Source organism: Corvus cornix, chromosome 4, assembly GCF_000738735.6.
Source record: "Corvus cornix cornix isolate S_Up_H32 chromosome 4, ASM73873v5, whole genome shotgun sequence".
Taxonomy (NCBI): domain Eukaryota; kingdom Metazoa; phylum Chordata; class Aves; order Passeriformes; family Corvidae; genus Corvus; species Corvus cornix.
This window is the reverse complement of record NC_046334.1, coordinates 63477487-63499299: the sequence shown is the minus strand read 5'-3', so window position 1 is coordinate 63499299 and position 21813 is coordinate 63477487.

Below are 21813 nucleotides of genomic sequence, written 5' to 3'. Positions count from 1 at the left end.
CCTCTTCTTCTAATACTACTCCTGTGTTCACTAAGTCACTTTCATGACATATAAATGTTCAGTTCTGTCCATATTTATTGCTTTTTCCCTCTAAAGTAAAACTATTACTTTTAAAATTCAATGCTAATAAATTAAATTAACTGTTATTACGTGAATTCAACCAGCATGAGGCCCAAGAGCAGCCTTCCAGATCAATTATTTTCTCTTTTGGGTATTCAATTGTACTTGCATCATCAAAGCACCAGTATCCAAAGCACTGCCAAAAGTCACAGGGTTTATCTTCAATTTATTATTACTGCAATTTTTCCTTTGAATCCTGAAATAGTTTATGGGAAGGTTTCAGCAGGAAACCACACAATCTCAATGGAACTAAATGACTAAGGTCCTAAGCGGTCTTAATAGTGGTAAAAAAAAAAAAATCTAAGGTCAGTGTCTTCATTAAAAGAAAAAAGAATAGAGGTTTCTTCACATCTTCAAATAAAGAAGCAGTCACTGTTTGAATAGCAAACCTTCAGACTTCATTTTGGATCTTGAAAAAATAAAAATCCAAATTTATAGACTAATGTAACCCAAACAACACACCCACTTACTGGCAGAGTTCCTTTGGCCACAAGAAATTAGCCCTTTACGGGAAGTCTCCTAACTTTGAGGCAGACCAGCCATGAGAAATTTAGGATCAATCAAGAAATGTCTGTTTGTTTTGTTTTTGTGTGGAGGTGTCAGCCTAGGCCCTGTCACCAGAGATAGTCTTTGAATATTGCACACTTGAAGGCTGTAAGCTCAGAGAGGTGTCCCACTCGCAAGGAGGTGCTGGTGCAGCCCACTGTGGTCCAGGAGAGCTCAAAGGGTCTCAGTTAGGATCATTCTCTAGCAGCTCACAAGGCAATTGACTTTAGTCATCACTAAGTTTTCATTCTGGCCATAACCAAAGCTGGGAACTATTGGACTTTTTATTTTTTTTCCAAAATGTTCAGTAACAATGGTACTATTCCACTCAGGCTACAGCTCAGGTAAATAATTTTCCAAGGCTAAAGAGAATGGCTGCTTATCCTTTTTTCCCCGCCTTGGTTTGGCAGATGATGCTCCAGTTAGTACCTTTATTGTGCAGGATCTCCTGGTATGGTCAGGGACTCTTCACCACCACAGTGCAAAATTCTTAATGGAAATGGACCCAGAAAGGTATCTCTGGATGCAATTTCTAGGAAAACTGGTTTAGAAAGAAAAAAAGGAACAACCTGATGGAAGAAGCAGTCATCAAGTAAATAACCATGCTGCAGGGTTGATTAAAAAGAAATCTCTTATTAAAACTATGTAATCTAAAACTAATGACTGTAATTTTAACACTACTTACAAGACTTGAAGGCCTTTATTGCATTAGCTTGTTTTATGTAGTCTATTGCATAATATTTGTAATGACATGTTTCTGTTGAACTTCTTAACCTCCACAGAAACTATTAAAACAAGCCAAGTGAAAGAAAATATTGACACTGGACCTTTGAACACTTGTCATGGCACAGTATGTAGCAAAGTGGTCATTCTGAAAACAAAAGCGTAAGGACTCAGCTCATTCAGGAGTCAAAGGCAATCATGAGTAATTTCAATGTTAACACATAAAATCAGTAAAGGAGGTGCATACAGTAATGGGAAGATGCCCATGAAAAGAAACTTCAGTAAAGTCAAGAAGGGTAAGTAGAAATCTCACCATATGAAGAAAATAGAGATTAAAGACTGCTGCCTCAGGACATCAATTTCTTTAACCATAAATCAAGAAATATTGTTCTGAAAAAACCTGGCATTTGCATAATCCTGGGTATCAGCATTAATCTCATTTTCAAATGCATGGAATAAAAATAAGAATGTTCTTGCAACATGAAATGTCCAGGAAAAGAATGTTCCAGCCGCAAACATGATCTAGCTTTCCCTTTTTATGCTTTTTTTTTGCTTTTTTTCGTCTATTTTTGGCATTTTTTTCTTTTTTCATGGGTTCTATTTTTACTCCTGGAAAACACATTGAAGAGTACCCATTATGCCTCTGTATAAAATAAAAAGAATTCTTGAAACAGTAAATTCATTGTAAAATATATGTCCTTGTTTTCTTAACTAGTTTTAATCTCTCTCTTATTAGAGTATATAATTATTATAAGATATATTATTTTAATCTCTCTTTATTAGAAGACAACACATATATAACTAGATTACTTTTAAATGTCAAGTTTAGTTAGAAAAACTTGGAATGAATAACAAAGATGTTGTTACTTAAAGCCTGTATTTAATTTAATTATTGTATTATTGCAATTCCTAGATGAGGCACAGACAGCATGTTAACAAAATGTTTTACTATTAAAAATACTAAGAAACACTCCCCCATTTTCCTAATGCCAAGAAATTGAAACTCCAAAGGGTGTCTTCACCAGGTTAGCCAGTAGCCTGATTGAGATTCAGCTTCAGATGTAGACTCCTGGTAGTCTATTTAGACTGCTCCAGATGAAATTGAGATGTATGTATGTGAGTTAAATGTTTAAAACTCCCATTATAGCTGCTGGAGTCTAAAAGTTTCAGTCTCAAACAAATGAATAGGTAGGTGCCTACTGTGAGCAGGATCCCACACAAAAGCTATTTAGGAACATGTTCATTCTTTCCTTTAAAATTGAAATACTACCAAGTGCCCAGAATAAAGCCACATTTTAATATATTTTTGTCATTCATGTCCAGTAGTTTTTATTCTTAGGTGACAGACAGCACTTCAAGGAGCTACCTACATAGTCATGCTCAAAGTGAGATGTGCAGGCATTCACAAACTTTCCTGCCTAGCGGAAAGTAAGAATAAAAGGGCAGCTTCTGTAGCCCTGTTAGACACTTTTCTGGTCTCAAACTAAAGCTACAAGGTCTAGATTTGAGGCTGACACTGGCACCTGCTCACTGGTTTCAGAGATTTCTGTGTCTCAGCAGGGAGATTGCTCCTGTGAATTACCACACAGATGATGATGGCAAGGTGTAAGAGCAGCAGTAGCCTGCACTCATTTTCTGGGGATGTTTTTGAGCCACGTTAGTTATCAGGACTTGTAATAAATTCAGAAGTAGTCCCCAGCTAGTCACCAAGCTACTGGTATTTGCAAAGTTACTGCTTTTCTAACCCTCCTACTGTGACCTAGTCACTAGCCAAAACCAGTGCCCTGGGTGGCTCTGGAGAACCTGTTTATCCAGTACTGTAAGAGATGTTTTCCAGGGCAGTGTTTTTCAATAAGCTGTGTAAGCACGTTCTTGGAATTCAATGCATTAATCATGCTGCATTTTGTTGCTAGGGCAGCACACTACAGGAGTGGTTATGGAATCAATTTTGACAAAGGGGAGAAAGTTCAGGCTCAGGAACTCCAACATTTTAGCATTTCCCAAGAACATTAGATTAGGCAGTTTTTTCCTTATTCTCCAAAACATGGATGTTTTGTGAAACAAATCTCAAAGTAAACTTCATTTGATTCATTGTAGTGGTTTGGTCCAAAATACTCATTACTGTATATCTTCTGTGAGATAAGAATTAGGAGAAAAGCAAAGCAGGCACCAAACTTGAAAGAATATAAAGAAGTTTATTAATAGACCTAAAAGAAGAAGAAAAAAAATCATACCACACCTTCAGAACTCTTCTCCTCCCCCCACCTTTCTCCCTTCTCCCAGTGACAATGTAAAAAGACAACCCTTAAGATGTTCAGTCTGTTTACCACTTCCATAATAACCTTGTTCAGTTCATTTGGGAAGAGGAGTCTCTCTTGCTCATGCTATGGAGACATTATCACGAGACAGCCGCCCGGGTTGGTTCTCTGCTCGCATCATGTGAGAGTCCCCTCCCATGATTTGCAGCTTTTCCCACAACTGCTTTTGAGGGTCCCATCTCGAATTACTGGGGTACAATTTTAAGGTTGAGCCATTCAGGAACAAAAGTTCTCTTCGCCCATCTCTGGGAGCATTTTCATCTCTGAGAATAGAGGCCCTCCCCGTTCCCTGGGAGGAAAAGGGTGCTCATCATTTTCATTTCTAGGACTATCTCTGGGAGCATCTCTGGGAACTGAGGTCTCCTCCTTCCAATTTGGAGCAAGAGTCCTCATCACTTCCATCTCTCCCTGTTCAAACTTCACATCAAATTACAGCTGCTTCAGCATTTGCTTATCTCAGCGCAGGTGCTTTTGCTCCCAAGTACAAGTTGAAGACTCCATCCCCCATGCTTCATGAAATTACAGCAGGTACTCTGATATATCATCGTCTATCACCACCACAGCTTTACAACAGATTTTCAGCTTTAAGCATCTCCTCTTTCTCCTCCCTCAGGTTTTCAGCTCTTCACAGCACTAAAAGGGTTAATCTCACCCCGGTCTTGCAGCTGGAATTTTGCTTATCGCTGTTGGTCACGTGATCTTTGCAAGACAGCAGGGCAGCTTCAGCTGCATACTTCGGCTGCACTGGAGAGGGGGAGCAGCCCATCTGCACATTACAGGGCTGGGGGGGGGGGTGGGGGGAGAGGGGGTTCCACAGGTGGAACAGGGCCCATCAGCTCCAGGATGGCTGTGGCTCGGCCTGGCCCGAGCAGCCCAGTTACCAGTCCTCCGGCTGGAAGCAAGAGAGAGCTTCCCCGGGTTTGTCCATTCTTAAATGTGGACCACAGAGGCAGTCAAAATTCTAAGTGGCTTAAAAAATTGTCCATATTCAAACTAGCCAGCTAATAGGTTCTGTCAGGTCACAGAGAAAGCTGTAAGCACCTCTTTGCAAGAAAATCACTTCTGGGACTGTGCTTGCTAACCCATGATATTCATATATTACATTTAAGAACTCCGGTTAAGCCAAATTTGAAGCTTACAGCCTTTATATTAATATTTTTTCCGGGGCCCAGACATGTCTGTTCTTTCAGCAGACAGAATGAACACGTAAAATAATAAAGACCACAACACCCTGGCTTGGTGGGAACAGATTACAACTCTGCATAGCTCTGTCCATATGTACAGCTTTGTAGTTTATCTAAGGATCACAGAATTATCAGTTCCACCCCATGCTGTCTGCATAGCAAATTTTGATAACTTACAGCACCTAAAAGAGAAATGAAATTTCTAAAGCAGCACAATTAATAATATTCTCAAAGAAAATTTCATGAGGCTTTAAGAAACCCTAATTTAAAATATTCTTTTTTTAATCAAAAATTTTGCAAAGGACATTTTGTAATACAGAATTTATTCATTCACTTAAAATGCCTGAGATCTGCCAAACTATGAATTAATAATGATAGCTAGTCTTTTATGTCAAATCTATCTTACCACTTTCCCTCCTGGGGGAAAGTTCGTGATATTTTGTTTTCTGCTTCAGGTGATTTCAGTGGACTTTAAGCACGCAAGTTCAGCAATGGACATTTTGAACCCTGCATTGCCTTTCTCATCGAGGTCATAGTGGAGTCTTGTTTGTGCTTAAATGTGGGGATGTCTGGGTTGTTACTGTGTCCCTAGTGGGAACAGTCCCAGTAGCTTCCATGAGTGCAGGATCAAGCAATTAAATGGGGGGGAAAATACATGACTTAGGGCAAAAGGCAAAAAACCTGTATGTTTATAGGCTACACAATGGAGCAAGGAGACAAACAAGGAAAGACAAGGTTAGAGATGAGTCCATGATCCAGGGCTGCATTTCAAAGACTGACTTATCCAAAGGGTTAGAGAAAGAGGACTTGGTTTCATTAGCACAAACGCAGAACTGAACAAGGGATACTTCTGAGTCTTTTCCTTCAATAAATGAAGGGCAAAGGATCAAACACACAAAACAAGTTTGGGACAGTAAATCCCACATTGTAATCCTACTCCTCATCTCCCTTCACCCCAAAATGACTGCTGGACTCTGTTTAAAGATAGGATTTGTGGCCTGAGTACTCACTTTTTTTTATTTTTTCCCCTTGCAGTCCATGTAGCATACAGTTACATGGAACAAAGGGAACAAGGGCTAGGAAAGTCCCAAAAGTCTAGCTTATTAACAGGTTTCTGCCACAAAGAATATGAACTTCAGCAAAAGGAGGTATAGAGACAGCCCCTAGCCAGGACTGCCTACAGAATTTTTCCTTAACACATTATTTAGAGGTAATGCCTGTGACTGAGACAGTAGCAAACTGAGCCCAACCCAATACCCCAGCCTCCCTCACCAATGCAACACACCTGCTAACAGACCCCTAAACCACATTTTCTTCACCACCACCCTAGAAACAACCTGGGATCCTCCCCAAATGGCTGCATCACAGTGAGTGGCCTGAGGCTTCCTCTACTGCCCTCGCACCCCATTAAGAAATTATCCTGTGACCCCCCCCCCCAGTGCAGCCATTAATCCCTGAGAGAATAGGAGGAGCTGCCTCAAAACACAACACTGCAGCCAAGCAAAACAATTTGGACTTTTTTATAGCATATTCTAAAAGATCTGGAAGGACATGCTTTTTCCTTATCTGCCTTCTGAATAACCTATTGCCTGTTCCTCATTAGTGCACATTAACACAAGCTGGGGAGACAACCTGGCATTACAAAGGATACTGAGGGATTATGAGCTTCTGTGGTTTGTAAAATGTAAATTTACATTTGAGGGCAGGCAGGGGACATCAGATATCTCTGTTTCCCCTGCAGGGATTTTTGGAAACTGCACAATATCAGATCATGCAGTGGAAAACGCTTTCAGGCCTGGAGCATGAGGTAAGGAGTCAACTGAGCAACACAGAACACACAGGCGAGAGACTTCTGAAAGACTGGATGGAGCCTGACTCACCAGGAGAGGGTTTTTAAAATCATGTTGGGTGTTTTATTGATGGTGCTTTCATACTCATAGTTGAAATCAGTGGCCTGGTAAGCATTTGATTTATTGTGAGTTTCACCAATGAAAAAGAGCTGTTCACCACTCAGCTCTGGCAGATTAAGCCGAAGTTTCAGCAAGGGGGTGACTGCAAAGTACCTTCGTATACCCGAAAAAGGCTCGGATGTTACCTCTAGTGTTGTTTTCTGAGCAGATAAGCAGAAATCTTCTAAAAGCCCTGACTGTAGAACAGAGGTTTTGCCTTTCCTGAGCTGAGACATTTTGTTGGGTTTTCCCTGTATCCAACAGTTTGTGTCAGGGCTAAGCAAATGGAATCTTGAATAGGTAATGTGAAGATCTTCCTGGCTCATTACAAGTAGATTGTGGCAAGAGGTCCTGCATTTACCTTTCTACGTATACATGCAGATGAAAGATGAGTCTACCCAGAAAAATGAATGCATAAATCCAGCCCATCTGACTACTTTTATTCTCAGTGCTCAGACACAATATTTGAGTCTTAGTGCAAAGCTGTTTTACTGTGATCTAAGATACGATGTTTTTCTTTGCATTTGGTAGGGGCTGAGCATGTACCAGTACTCAGTCATAGCTGATTTTGCGGGATCCCTAAGTAGCAGTGGCATTAAAGCTGTGGAATTAGGGTTGCATGGCACACCTGAAATGTTGTGCTCAGAGCACAGGCATCCCCCATTCCAGGGGATTCAGTTCTTGATGCTCAGCCAGTAATGAATCCCATCATATCCTCATCACCACACAATGTGGGGAAGACACCAGCTGTTCTGCAGGGTCATTGTTCACCAGGTTAGGTGAGTACCACCACCTCAAGCTTTGGCTGCACTGAAAGCTAAACCACACTGGGTGACACAAACACTCCCTGAACACCTAATTCTTACTACATTCAGAACCTTTGTTTCTTTTTCATTTAGTGAGAGGAAAAGAAATATGATTTTGCTGTTTGTCTGAGCTCAAGTAGCATAAATCACTGGGCTGATGCTCATGGGGACAAATGAGCATCTTTCCCTGTCAGGAGGGAACTTTGTGGGGAGTGACAGGTAGAGCTGAGCTTGCTTCAGAACAGGGAGCCTCTGAAAGTCCTTTCTCTCTGCTTTCCTATGAGGCTATGCTGCTTTGAGGAAACATTTCTGAGGAAAGCTATGAATAGTAAGCACAAGTTGTACTTTACAATGCTGAATAATTCACACATCAGTATATGGACAGAAAGCTGGAAATTATCTCACATTTAGATGAAAGATAAACAATCTTAAGAGATTAACTGATACAGGCTCACTTTTCTTCTGGACTCCATGTATGAACCCAACCTGAATAGATGGATACCCAATTCCCATGTCAAGCAACAACATTGTTACTGATCTCAAAGTATATCAAGAGAAGACATCCTTGTTATGTTGGAACCCTGGGTTTAGAGAATTTCAGTCTTTCAGTGCTGACAGGCAAAGATTTTCAAAAGCACACTGCATTTGACCTGAGGCCTTGGGAAAGGCTTCCCAGATTATGTAATAGCACTGAGACTGTTGCTGTGTGATTAAAATCGTATCATTGGGTTGAATATGTAGATACGTAGAACATTTAGGTTTATGAGATATAATAATATGCATGTAACAAAATGGAGGATTTTGGGTGTGGGTTAGTTCTTCTCCTTTCCTCCTTCTTCTTCACAAATCTGGGTGGTTTGGTACTGCTCCAAAAAACCCGCAGTGCGGAACATGAATGATTACTTATTGGATTATAAGTAAAAATAAATTAGTTGGCATTACATAATTGGATAGATTGGACTTTAAAAGACCTTGGAAGGTAGCACTCAGAGGCCATTTCCACCTTGTCAACTTAGAGGCACATTCTGTGCAGCTGTGTTATAGATAAGAAATAATAAACATCAATTAGAAGAAGAACCCTGTGTCTCCTGCATTTTAATCCTTACTCTGAGTAAAAGAACTCATGAAAAAGAGAAAAAGAAATGAGACAGAGAAAATTGATATCATTCTATGAAGACATACATAATTTACAGTTATACATCTATATAATACTGTTATTTGGTATAGAAAGTCAGACTTACACAGCAGCATTTAATAAATATCACCTCTTGGCATTAGCTGGATTGTCATATATTTTGGAGGAATTTCAAGCCTGCCTTAATTTAGTTTTACATTTGCTATAATACACAGAGGTACTGCAGAGTCAGAATTCATCTAATCCCCCGAGGGAAAACAAATGTCACAGGTAGCAGCCAGGTCCTTCTCCTCTGAAATGCCTCCTCCATACGTCAGTGCCAGAAATCAGTGCTGACCTATGCTGAGGCATTTTGACTTCTGTTTGATGTTACAATTATATTGCCAGCACCCTTCTTAAATATCATGGGCTCAGATCAGTTCCTGAGCTTGTTCCAAGCCTGGAGAGTGCTTCTTTCCTCTACCAGAACCTGGTGTGGTCTCTGCTATCATTTACTAATTTCATGTATCTGGCTTCAAGGTTTTTGCCTCCTTAGAAATTTTTCAAAACTTCAGGTGGAAATCTTTCTGACAACTGACACAGTCTGGATATAGCAGGGAGTAAAACTTTGAGGCCCTGACTCAGGCATTAATCTCAAATTATCCAAATCCATGGATATGTGTTATGAGTCCTTCTCGCTAATGCTGTCTAGTGGATCAGGTCCATACAAGAGCAAAGGAAAACTATGGCCCATGAAGGAAATAACAAAATACAAAGGGAGAATTTATACCTCTACAAATCACTTAATTAATAAAGTGAGTACTTTAGGTCGTATCTCCACAAAAACATGGAGTACTGAATAGGCAGGACGTTGTCATGCCCAGTTTCCCAGGCACACTTTAATCGGCTGCTGATTTGTCTCTTTCTGGCTCTTCAGCTGACAAATCTGACTTTGCCTGTTTCTCCTACCATGATCTCCCCCTTATCACACAGAGGCAATTAATAACATGGAAGGGTGCTTGGAAAGAGGTAATACAACTTCAGTTCATGCTGTTCTGGGGGGCTTTCCCTGTAAGTGGGTGTACTCTACCCAGTGAGGACTCCTCCTGCAAAGTCCACAGACAGTAACGCCACAGTAGTTGACATATCCATTTTCCAAATACGTATAACTTCTAGATGGCTGGAAGTTCCTGAGGAGGATCATCTCTGTAGATGTGTTTATGATTATAGTCCATACTTACATGGACTTGTTATACACTGTAGTCATTGCTAATATCAACAGTGGTAATGTTTTGCTATTTCACTACCAATTCTTGATTTGCAAAGCACAGTGACTACAAATTACTCTTGATTTGTTTGCCTCATTTACAACAAACAAAACTCCCAAAACACAAGTCAACCTGTCCACCCTATTTATCACTGCAGCCTATTTTTAATTCAGTATTTTTGAAACACTAGATTTGCTTGTTGCTGTCATTGCACAGAGTAACGTCCCATTATCATAGTGTTTGTATCAGAAAATAACTGATTTTTAAATTTGTAAAAACGAAGTTGAATAACTTTGAATTGATTTGAATACACTTTGATTAGCAACCATAAAAGGTTCATTATAAAATAGAATGGCCTGGAACTGCAGCTTCCCATTTTCTGAAATCACAGATGTCCTGTTACTATGGCTCAGTCAACAGATATGCCAACAGCAAGGCAGCTACCAGACTTTATAAACTTCCTCCTAAGTCTGTATTGCCAACTAATCTATGATATGGAGTCCCACAATTACTTCCACCAGCAAATGCAGTAATTTGTAAGAGGTAGGAACCTGTTGGATGTGAGCCAGTACTCCTGTATCGGTAAAATATTAATAACTTCATAACAGTATATCAGATGCCTTAGCATAAAGGAAAGGCCAAAATTAGCTATCATTACCCCAGGTGGAATTATAGAAATTATCTTTCCGATTTATATATTTAAATTAGCATTTACAGACCAGCAAAGACTGAGTCCAGTCTGAGGATACATTTTGCAGTCTGGAACTCAGCAGTCAGGTATTATTCACCCAACTGAAACTCAAATTTGATAATCTTTGTCAGCTTTAACAAGGGGGTAAATGACTGTAAAAATGTGATGGGAATCCCTACTTCTTGTCTGCCCTTACTCTTGCCATGAGACCTACATTTACTACTGGTTGGCTGAAAGTTAAAATCTCTACACAGCACCTGTTTTGCCTATTTCTACTGTCATGTCGATAGAGCTCCCCTGTTTCTCTGTGTGATCAGATGCTGTGTGTTTATTAAACACTAGCAGGGATCACTCCAGGAAAGAGACACTGCAGTACTTACATGAAACAGGACTCAATAGGATGAGGTTTGGGTTCTACCAGATGACCAATATAAAAAAATCCATCACTGTGTGTGTGCCTGCAATTCCACCAGACAATGTCCCCAAAACATGACAGAAGTAACTCCATGCACAAATCTCGCTCTCAGTATTGCTGTGGTTCAGGAGTCCCCAGGGGTTTGCTGTGCTGTATTCCACTGCCTTAGACTGAAGCAGCCCCCAGGTACAGTACCAGTTCCAGAGGACAGGATGTTCTGTTTGTTCAGAACCAAAATTCACTGATGAAGAGACATGAAAATACTGCCTGGCTCTTATCCATGCCATATCTTGCTTGTAATTAAACAGAGAATTCAGGTTTCCAGTTTGGTTAGTCCAGTTTTGACATAAGCAATACATTCACTTTAACCTGTAGCCCCCGCCAAAGTGAAATATTAAAATAAACACATAACGCTAATTTCTTCCAAACTATGCATTTACCTCATTTAATAGTTTCAGAGCCACATTCCCTTCTCCTTCCTCCAAAATCCAATCTTGCTGCTAGAGATTGATTTTATTCTGTTATTTCCTAATGTTCTGGGTAGTCAAAACCGAAGTGTTTTTTCTACTTGGCTTGATTCTTCTGTTCTTGAGTTAATGCAGTCTTTTCCAGAGGTAAACATCATGATTATTTAATAAAAAATACATCTATATTGAAGGGCAAAGCCAGGTATTGTGACAACAAACCTGGTACTTCAGGACACAGTATAACAGATGAAATTATTTAACCACAAGAATTTGTTGTGGGATCTTGCAGAGAATGTGGATAAGAGGCTTGAAGATAATTTCACTCATTTCCCATAGGAGACAGATCACAACTTAATAAAATTGTTCTTAACAAAAAGAGAATAACAAATGATGTTTTTACTGACAGACTGAGGAAATACATGAGAACTGCTTGTAAGCTATTCTTGACACAGATACAAAAGTAACAGGCAAAAGAACATTTCCTTTGCTTATGAATACAAGCCTCACTTTATTGAGATTCTGGTGTTTTTAATAGATAGGTCAAAATGAGTTTAAATGATTCCCTATGTCTTCATGTTGTATTGTTTTGCATTTGAAATTGGGCAGCAAAATCATTCCAAGGAGAATGGCAAGGCAAGGTTTTCCTCTGACCCAGGGCGATATTTGTGGTCTGACAAGGGTGTGCACATCCCAAGTGATGGGGGGCACATCCATTGATATCACCAGCATGCACTGCTTTCAACCACTGTCATGCACTTTAATTACTGTTCAAGTATATTGGATTATGGTTGCAAAAATACTAGGAACAACTAGGATCAGCTGAACTAGCTTCTGTCTTAAAATCCTCAGTTGGTCCTAAGACAGGGCATCCGGAAATATGCAGAGAAAAATGAAAGTGGAACATAAGAATAGACAGAATAATTTGACAGAATGATGTGTTTGCAAATTGTAATCAAAGTAGATGTATTATAGGCAAAAATTATTTTAAACAGCTAAATTATGGCAATTGTCAATGTGTCTAAATGTAAATGAACATACACAAAAAAGACACTTTAGGTTACATGACAACCACACTTCTGAAATATCCTTGTCTTTCATTCCTTTCTTCCTTGTGTGAACTTGCTTACAGAGACATATAATTTCGTAAATTGGAATTCATAAATTTTCATAAAATGTCAGTTTGGAAATATTCAGTCTACTGTGAAGCAGATTCTTTCACTAACCCTGAAATTGTTAAATAGATTATAAATATATTAATACAGTAATATTTACATTACTATAATATAGAACTGAAAAGCCAGAATTCTTTCGTGAAATCAACCTGTAATTAGATTTGAATTAATTGCATTTTCTCAAAGATTTTTGCCATGGCCTACAACAAACATAGGACCAGGGTGGATCCCTGAAAGAGTTAGGCAATAAGCTACAGCTGGTGCTGCTTTACACACTTCATATCAAAATCTGAATGATCAGAGCCCAAACTTAGTTTCTGCCTAGCCTTGGGAGCATCTCAGTGCACTGAGAGCTGTTTTCAACACCTTAATTTCTCATGTGCCCTAACCTGTCTCAGCATGGATAGCAGATGTGATGTAACTTCCATCTGAGCTCTCCTAGGACACACGAATGATGTGCATTTCCACATATACAGTTTCAGAGTCCTGACGAGAGTTAAGATGTCCTCAGAAATAGACACAAGCTTTGGGTAAGGCTCTGTGTGTTGCTAATCATTTGTTGTCAACCTTATTATAGCATACAGCAATTTTCTGTGATTGGAGAGTCTGTAGTCCCATGTTGTCTTCTGCCTGAACGCAATCAAATCTATATTTCCTATATGAGTCCCCTTATCACTAAGCTAAAAATTATTTTTGGAAGGGGCCAGACAGAACCAGAGAGACTGAGGGAATTCTTCTCAAGTCGGGCTCAGGTTACAGTATTAGTAAGGCCTATGATTCTCCTGAGAGGAGGCTCTGGCATTCCTTGAGAAGCAAAACAATCTGCACTGCAGTTCTTGGCTATTTTATTTCACATCGAGGAGTTACTTGACTGTGACAGGAGACTGGAAGTGAGAAGGTGCAATGGAAGCTGTGTCACCCTTGTGCTTACTCCCTCTCTTTCTGGTCGAATGAATATTTGATTAGTTGATATAAAGTCAAAGGATTTCAGATAGAGTCAGCTGCAGAAAACAGATGTGTTTTACACAGTAGCATTTGCCTCCCCTCAACTGAAATACAAAAAACCCCTGTTTGTGGCCAGTCCTACTCTCCTTCAATGTGAAGAGTAAACCAATTCCCAATCACTTCTATTGGTGTTTTAGGAGAAATATTCCCCATTAGAGGAGTCATTGTATCTGATGTGTTTGGAAGAACAAAGGGTCAGCGACAGAGAAGACAGAACAGTGTTACCTCATGCATGGATGAGAGGAGGGTTCAGAAGGCACTCACAGGAATGTTTGTAAAGCCCAGAGGGGACTGCAATATCTGTGCTGTGGTATGAATTAAAGCTAACAGTGATGTCTTTTGAAAATCTAGCTATTTACCCAAGGCATTGTCCAGAGCAAAAGATTTACCCTCAAGAAAATGAAAGATAAAGGTTTTTGAATACTTCACAGCTGTAGAGTGTCTTAGACATTCAATGTTTTCTGGACACATTTGAAAGGTTCACTCAATTTATGAGTCAATCAGCTTGATGGCCACTATATTAAAATTATTAAGTATACTGTACCAAAAAGAAAATTAAAATCTCAGAAGAACTGGAAAAGGAATAAGTAGTTTCAAGTCCCTGGCCATAGTTAAGCACAGTAGGTAGTGGTAGGATGGAGTGCTGTTCCTTTGGGATATGGGAGCTTCCACTTCACTGTCTTGTAATACTGGGCACTCAATAACTTGTAGAATTAATTTCAAAGCCATACTGAAAGCTGAAAAGCAGAGTAAGGAAGCACAGTCTGAAGGAGGCACACTGGGTATAACTTGATGCACTACTAAATTCCACCAGTTATCACCTGGAAGGGGAAAAAAATATATATTGGTCTAATCAAAAAGTGGGTAAGCATCCTGGGCCCAAAGGCAGAAAACAGCCCGTGGTCGCCTGCCAGGTTGCAGAGAGCAGCTTTGTCTTCAGCAGCTCACCAGGATGACTTTTGCAGCATCAGATAAACGTGATTTTACAGACAAACTATATTCATTGTTTAAGTTCCCCAGAGGAACATATACAGAAAGTGCATAATTCCCCTAGAAGATCTCCTTAATGCAGGCTGGGAAATAGCTCTGGAAGCAAGGCATGCTTTGAACAGGCTAGTGCATTATTCCTAGGAATGATCTCATCATCCAGTTGAAAAGAAATGCAGCCTCAATGTTTCTGGAAATTGAAATTCTCTCCATGGAGAATGGTTGTTTGCTATGGGGATTAAAACATTACCACTCTGAGGAATTTTTACAGAAAACAAGTACTAGTAGAATTCTATACTTGAGCAGGACCAAGGGGTGTTGAAAACTCACAGGAAGGCCAGGAGTAAAGTGTGTTGGCCAACTTCAGATACAAACACAGAAATGGAAAGTCAGCGTTAAATAAAACCCTGTAAAATATTAAAAATGGCATCATAGCATCCAGGAAATTGGATGCTATGAAAGTTTGGAGCAAAACCAGCAACACAAAACAGGTATGTTCCATCATTTCTGTTAGCTGACATCAATGGCTGCTACTCATGGTCAGAAATAGTGCATTTGACAACTTTCTGCTGTATATACTTGATATGATTCAGAATATACTTGTCACCCATATGATGCCTGTAATTCAGAATTCATGAATATACAATATCATTCATTTATGATTAAAGATGCTTGCAACATGACAGCTTAAGTAGCACCTATGTGAATTTTTTTTCTAAAGGTGTTTAAAAAGCAAACCAAAGAAGCTCTATTAGTAACACCTTTTCAAAAGAAGGCAACACAAAATATTTTATTTATTTAGTGTCTGGAACTGTAGACTAAAGGTTATGTCACTCCCTGCTTTGGTGAGACATGATTTTTTTCATTATATCAAGCAGACATCAGCTGTAAATTAGGTCCTCCAGTCTCACATTGATGTTTAAATCTAAGAAAAGTTAGGGTAGTGGTTTTAGCTTTCTGTGGTTTTTTGAAAGACAGGCTGCATCTTTCCTTTTGTCCATGCTTGAAAAAAAATTGCGAAACCCCAGTAGCAGTGCTGTACTCCAGAAATGGTTCAAAGTGGTAAATCCTAATACTCTTCTTGTAGTTTGATATTTGATGTCAAAGACCCAGAAAAGGGCAAGATTTTTGATTCATGTCATATGCCTACTTAGAGGTATGGTGAGTTGGCTCTTAATTATGGTAACAACTCCTAAGTCTAGTAATTCAATAGTGGAGTGATGGATTCTACTTCAGTGTCAAGTTCATTATCTCAAGACACAGTTCTGATGACAACTGTATCCTTGATAGGATTTAATCAGTCTGCTCCCATTTAATCCCTGGAACAGCATTACTTATACATATGGCATATGTTTAACCTCCTATGATTAAATGACTCCCAAAAAAGCAAAGAGGTATCTAAATGAAGAGGAGTTGAAGGATTATGATTCTTCTATCAATATTACAGGTCTCTCACATCTCCTGATTTTTTACATGGCAGTGTTGGGGATTGGCTCCTCTTAGATTTCTCTATGGGTTATAGGATGGGGCAGTAGGCTCTGACTTAGCAGAAGGAGCCAGTTGAGTCATTTTGATACCATCAGAATGTAGTCAACAAACCCTCAATCTACTCTGTGGTGAAATATCTGCTCCTCAAAGAAAAGTGGACAAAAAAAACCAGGGCACCAAACACTTCACTAAAAAACTTGAGAAGCAGAGTGAGTTATTTTCTTTCCAGACACCATTCTATGTCTCATATGTTGTGGACAGAGATGGATCAGTAAGTGTGAATGGATAGATCAGGTTTTACTTCTTCTTGAAGTCAGAAGGGACTTACAGCATATGAAAACTGAAGTAAACAGGGACAAACACAGTCAGTAGAAATGATCAGGCAAATTGAGACAAAGATTATGAAAATGTCAGTAGCTCAGCAGAACACAGACAGGAGACAGACAGGTGGTAGCTTTGCATACTTTAACATCAAGAGACATGAGGGGGAGACGGCATCCATAGGGAGACAAACAGAATGAACATGGCTGTGCTGGGACTGCCAAAGTGCAGAGGACACACTGACTGTGCTGAGGAATGAATTCTACAGACCACTAACAGGTATTCAGAGAAACTACAGAACTTACCTTGACAAAGCAATGTGGACAAATACCCCACGGTTGGCTGCTACTTGATGCAACTTTTAAGCACTCTAAGGTTGCATCATGGATGCACAGTCTGCAGATGACTCACAAAGAGCCTGGTGTGATGCTGAATATGCAAGGACCATATCCAGGGCTCGTCTTTTGCTGTTCTCTGAAAGAAGCAGTGTGTAAGGCTGTGGAAGTGAACTGCTGGGGGAAAAAAGGCAGTTAAATAGAGATTTTTGTGGAAGAGAGATTTTGTGCAAGACTAATCTATTTAGAGGAAAGTGAACTTCTAGTGTAACCTGCAACTCACTGCTTAAGGGGGCAGACAAGGAGGATAATTTGGAAGGTATTCAATTAATAAAAGAGGATAAATAAGCATTAATTCAGCATAAAATCAAGATGCCAAGAACAAAATTAATCAAGACACCCAGGGATAAGAGGAGATAAATGTGTTAATTTCCTATACAACAATGCTACTGATGTGTAATAATAGGAATTGAAATGCATTACTGAGCATAAATTCAGCCTTGTGGGAAAGAATGAAGCTTCATGATATCTGCATGACTGGGATGCTTCTTCTTCTCCTATTACCTGTTTAGGCAGGGATGAGCAGAAAAAGAGGGAAGTAAAGTGTTATTCTATGTCAAAAATTATATTGTTTGCTGGAACCACTTACAGCTTAGAAGCAAATATTTAATGACTCTTTACAGGCCAGTATCCTGACAGGTAGGACAGAGTGCCACAGGCCGAAGACTTGAGCATCAGCTGATGAGCCTCACACTATGAGCAAGAAAGCATGTAGGTTACTGAGCCATGCAAAATAAAGGAATTAAAACAAAGGCAGGGGAGACTGTGGAGGTGATAATCATTAGTAATAGTTCATAGCAAAGAAGAGAAATCATCCAGTAGTCAGAAAAAAGGTACTTGATAATATATAAAATTGCTAATAGAAGAAAAAAAAAATAAGAGGAGGAAAGGAGCAACAAAGCACAATCAAGGATCCTCCCTTTTCCTAGATCAGTTTGTGGATGACTGGTTGGCCAGCAGTGGGTACCCAGCAGTGCTGTGTTAATTGTTGGGCTAATAATGGGTAGTTCCAGCTCATTACAATGTATAGAAACAATAAATGAGGTGATGGCTGGGTATTCCCAAGATGTGTTCTTGGTCCTGCTTTTGAGCCTCTGCTGCTAAATAATGACAGAATAAAGGTAACTTCAGTGTCACATCCTCACTCATTAGCATTTGCCTCCTTGCACCTGAAACAGCTTGTTCACACCTTGCCAGAATTTTTGACAGGAACTGCTGAAGGAGTCTTGCAGTTGTTGCTGCTCAGAGCACAGCTGTTGCCTAAAAAAAAAGATAACTTTTGATATTCAAATGTGAACGTGGGGAATACTGCTCTAAATCATATTGCAATCAGACTTTTACTACCAGCCTGTTCAGAGTGAGCTCTGTGTGATGCTGCATTGCTCTATGTAGCTACAACTCCAAGTGCTATGATCTGAGCACATCTGCTCTGCATCTGTGAGCTGTCTGCTTTACATGAGCAGTTTCACAGTGTCACAAATGTGAGGACAGCTTTGATCACATCAATTGGAGGTAAAATCCGAAATGGAAAAGCATGAATAGATACAAAGTTAAAACTTAGAACCCTGTGTCTGGAAATGAAATCACTCCAGCTAAAAAGTCAGACCTGGGTGGTAAAATGACATAATGGTAATAATATTGATAATATTAATAAATGTTTCACAAGTATTTCACATGGAGGAAGGAAGGAAGGAAGGAAGGAAGGAAGGAAGGAAGGAAGGAAGGAAGGAAAAGAAAGAGAGAAAGAGAGAAAAAAGAGAAAGAGAAAGAGAAAGAGAAAGAGAAAGAGAAAGAGAAAGAGAAAGAGAAAGAAAGAGAAAGAAAGAGAGAAAGAGAGAAAGAAGGAAGGAAGGAAAGAAAGAAAGAAGAAACAGATATTGAGGAATATAAATTAGGAAATAAAACTGTAATAAGTGGTAAAGGCACAAGGATCAGGGTCAGGAAAGTTCACAATAAAAGCAGTATTGTACAAGTAAATTTAGAATAAAGGAATATGTAAAGAAGTAAGGGGTTTTTTAAATAGCAAATGATGTCTATAGAATTGTCTACAGTATAGCAGAGAAACCATGTTTCTCTTTTTGGGCTTTGTAGAGCAATCAATATGCTGTGATGGCAGCACATGTAGTGATGTCGATAGTGTATTTTCTCTTCTGACAGTGAGTCAAAGAAGTATCAAAAAGCAGCTATTGAAGGTATATATTTTTATAAGTGGGGATGGCTTGCATCAGAGAGTTTAAAATGTTGTTTGAGCAGCTCTCTGTATCCTTAGCACTGATTTCCAATAAAACTTAAAACCGTAAGCTAGTTTCAGAAAATTGAAAGGAAGCCAATACAGAAAAGAAGAAAATACAGAAAAGGCAAAGTAGAGAATGTTGTGGGCCTACTGGGCCTTTCAGCTCTAAAGAATGGACAAAGCAAGGAGGGGTAGTGAAATTATTTCTTACTGTCTAGGATCCATTGAAAATAAGTTGTGCTATTTAACTTGATATATTCGCTCAATGAAGTCGTAAATTCGGTTGAAAAAGTAATAGAGCTGATGTAAGCACAGAGCCTTCTACAACTTCTGACCACATTTTTATTAGAAATTAAAATATTACAAAATTTTTAAAAATGCACATTAATTGTGTGCTTCTCAACCTTAATTGAAAACTCAATGCATGGATCTCTAAATACAACTGGCCAGTGAGCATGATACTAATTTATCATTTTTCTTAACAACTTCCAGAGAAGATTGCGAGGTGAGATGAAACTGTGAGTTTCATAAGCTGTGAAGATGATCCCCCACAGCAAGTGTGGCATTAAAACCCAGGGAAGTTGAACACAGGCCATGTTCACCACGGCTGAAGAGGACATGGAGGTCACAGGAGATAGAGACATGAAGATGAGTTCATGCTATGACTGTTCTATGGTGCTTCCAAGTATTTCCTCTCCCTGGAAAAGACCTGAACTGTTAAAAACTTCAGGTGAATTTTACAGTGAGAATTGCACTAGTGGGACACCAACGATGTGAGAAAGGTAAGTTCTTTCAAGAAGGATTTTGTTAAAGGGCAGACAGTACAGAGAAGGAATATGGGAAGGATGAAAAGATGGAAAATCTTTATACTGATACAATCAAAGAGCTCTGCTGGTTTTGATTTATGCAAAGAAGATTAAGGGGATGACTTCATGTAGGTTTGTAAGTACTGACATGAGAACAGAAATCTCATAATAGAGTGCCCTTCAGTACACCAGACTGAGACACAATAAGATGTGTTGGCGGGAAGCTCAGGTTAGAAGGACCAGATGAGACAAAAAAGATGCATTAAAGACACTGGATCTGCCTTTTGCAGGGCTATGTTCTTGATGCTCAGAAATGTTTAAATTAAATCTGTTTTACAGGGAACAGGACAGAGGGCTGAGCCCACCCTGAGCACACGCCTGGAGAGCTCCAACCCTGCTTCTCCTGAAGCTGAGCCTTTGGGCAGCCAATTTGTACACTCAAGTGGTCAACAAGTTTTGGGGTCCCTCCCCTGCCGTGTAGCCCTGGGAGAGGGGCCCTGAGGGCGCAGACACGGGGTTTCCCTGCCCCTGCTCAGCCTTGTTCCCATTGGTTGGTTTGTGTTCCCCTGCGCGGGCAAGGACCCTGGGGTCCCGTGATTGAGGAGTTCCTGAGCAGAGCCCTGGCCAGGCGGCTGGAGAAATAAACATCTCTGAAACATCTACCACGAATCTGTCCATATATACCTCTTTTCCACGGGACTCCTGGTTTGATATATGTGTGTTACAGTAATCCCCGCTGTAACAACTGGTGGAGGAATGCGGGCAAGACACCGATCCCTGAGGAAGATTCGTGAGTAAAAACCACTCTAGACCTCTCTCTTCTCATCTTGGTTTGGATATTCTCTCTGGACTATGGAAGAATCGTGGGAAATGGGGCTCTCTGAGCCACAGGAAAAAATGTATCTAGAAGTAAAAGGAATCCTTGAACAATAAAACAAAAAAGTAATGCAACTGGGAGATCTAGAACATTTTTTCATCTGGCTTTTCAAAAGGTTCTCCTATATTTCTCGAGACTTACTTTTTGATATCGAACCTCCTGTATCTTGTGAGGGGTGTTTCTGGGACGAGATATGGGATAAAGTATGGGATCAAAGAGAAGATTTCCGTGCATACCTTATAGTCAGGGAAGCTCTTGAGGAGCATTTGTATGGTCCCATTACCCCTAAAGCAGAAGATCATACTTATCCCATGGCCGAGGCTGCGCGGCCGCCATCCCGGGAGCGCATGACTGCAGCTGTGCCAGGAGAGGTGCCTGTGCTGGATGTGCCCGGCCCCCTCGGGAGCGTGCGCCTTATCGCGGACCCCATCCCTGTCTCGGGGTCCCCGGCCACGCGGCCGCGAGTGAGGGAGCGATGCCGCAGGCGCCGCGGGTGCCATGGGCCACGAGCAGCCAGGAACCGGAGGTCGGTGTGGAAGCCCACTCTGAGCACACGGCTCGGAGAGCCCTGTGGAGGGAGAAGCGGCGGTTTCCGCAGCGACACGAGAAGCCGCGCAGCGCCGAGCCGAAATGGGGCCGCACTCAAAGCAGCGTGGAGTTGGGGGACCGGAATCGCTCACAGGCCACGGAGCCAGCGGTGATGGCAACGCGGGGCCGCACAGAGCCCAGACACGCGCCGGAGCAGCGCCCCTCGGAGAGCGCGGAGCAGCCGCAACGCGGGGGCCTGGCTGAGACGTCGGAGCCGGCGAGGCAGCGGCCACGTGGGACCAGCAGCCACGACGAACATGCAAGCACGTGATAGGAGGAGTTGTAGCCACGAAAGTCACAGGAACTGTGAAATGGTCCAATGTAAAAAACAACTATGGAT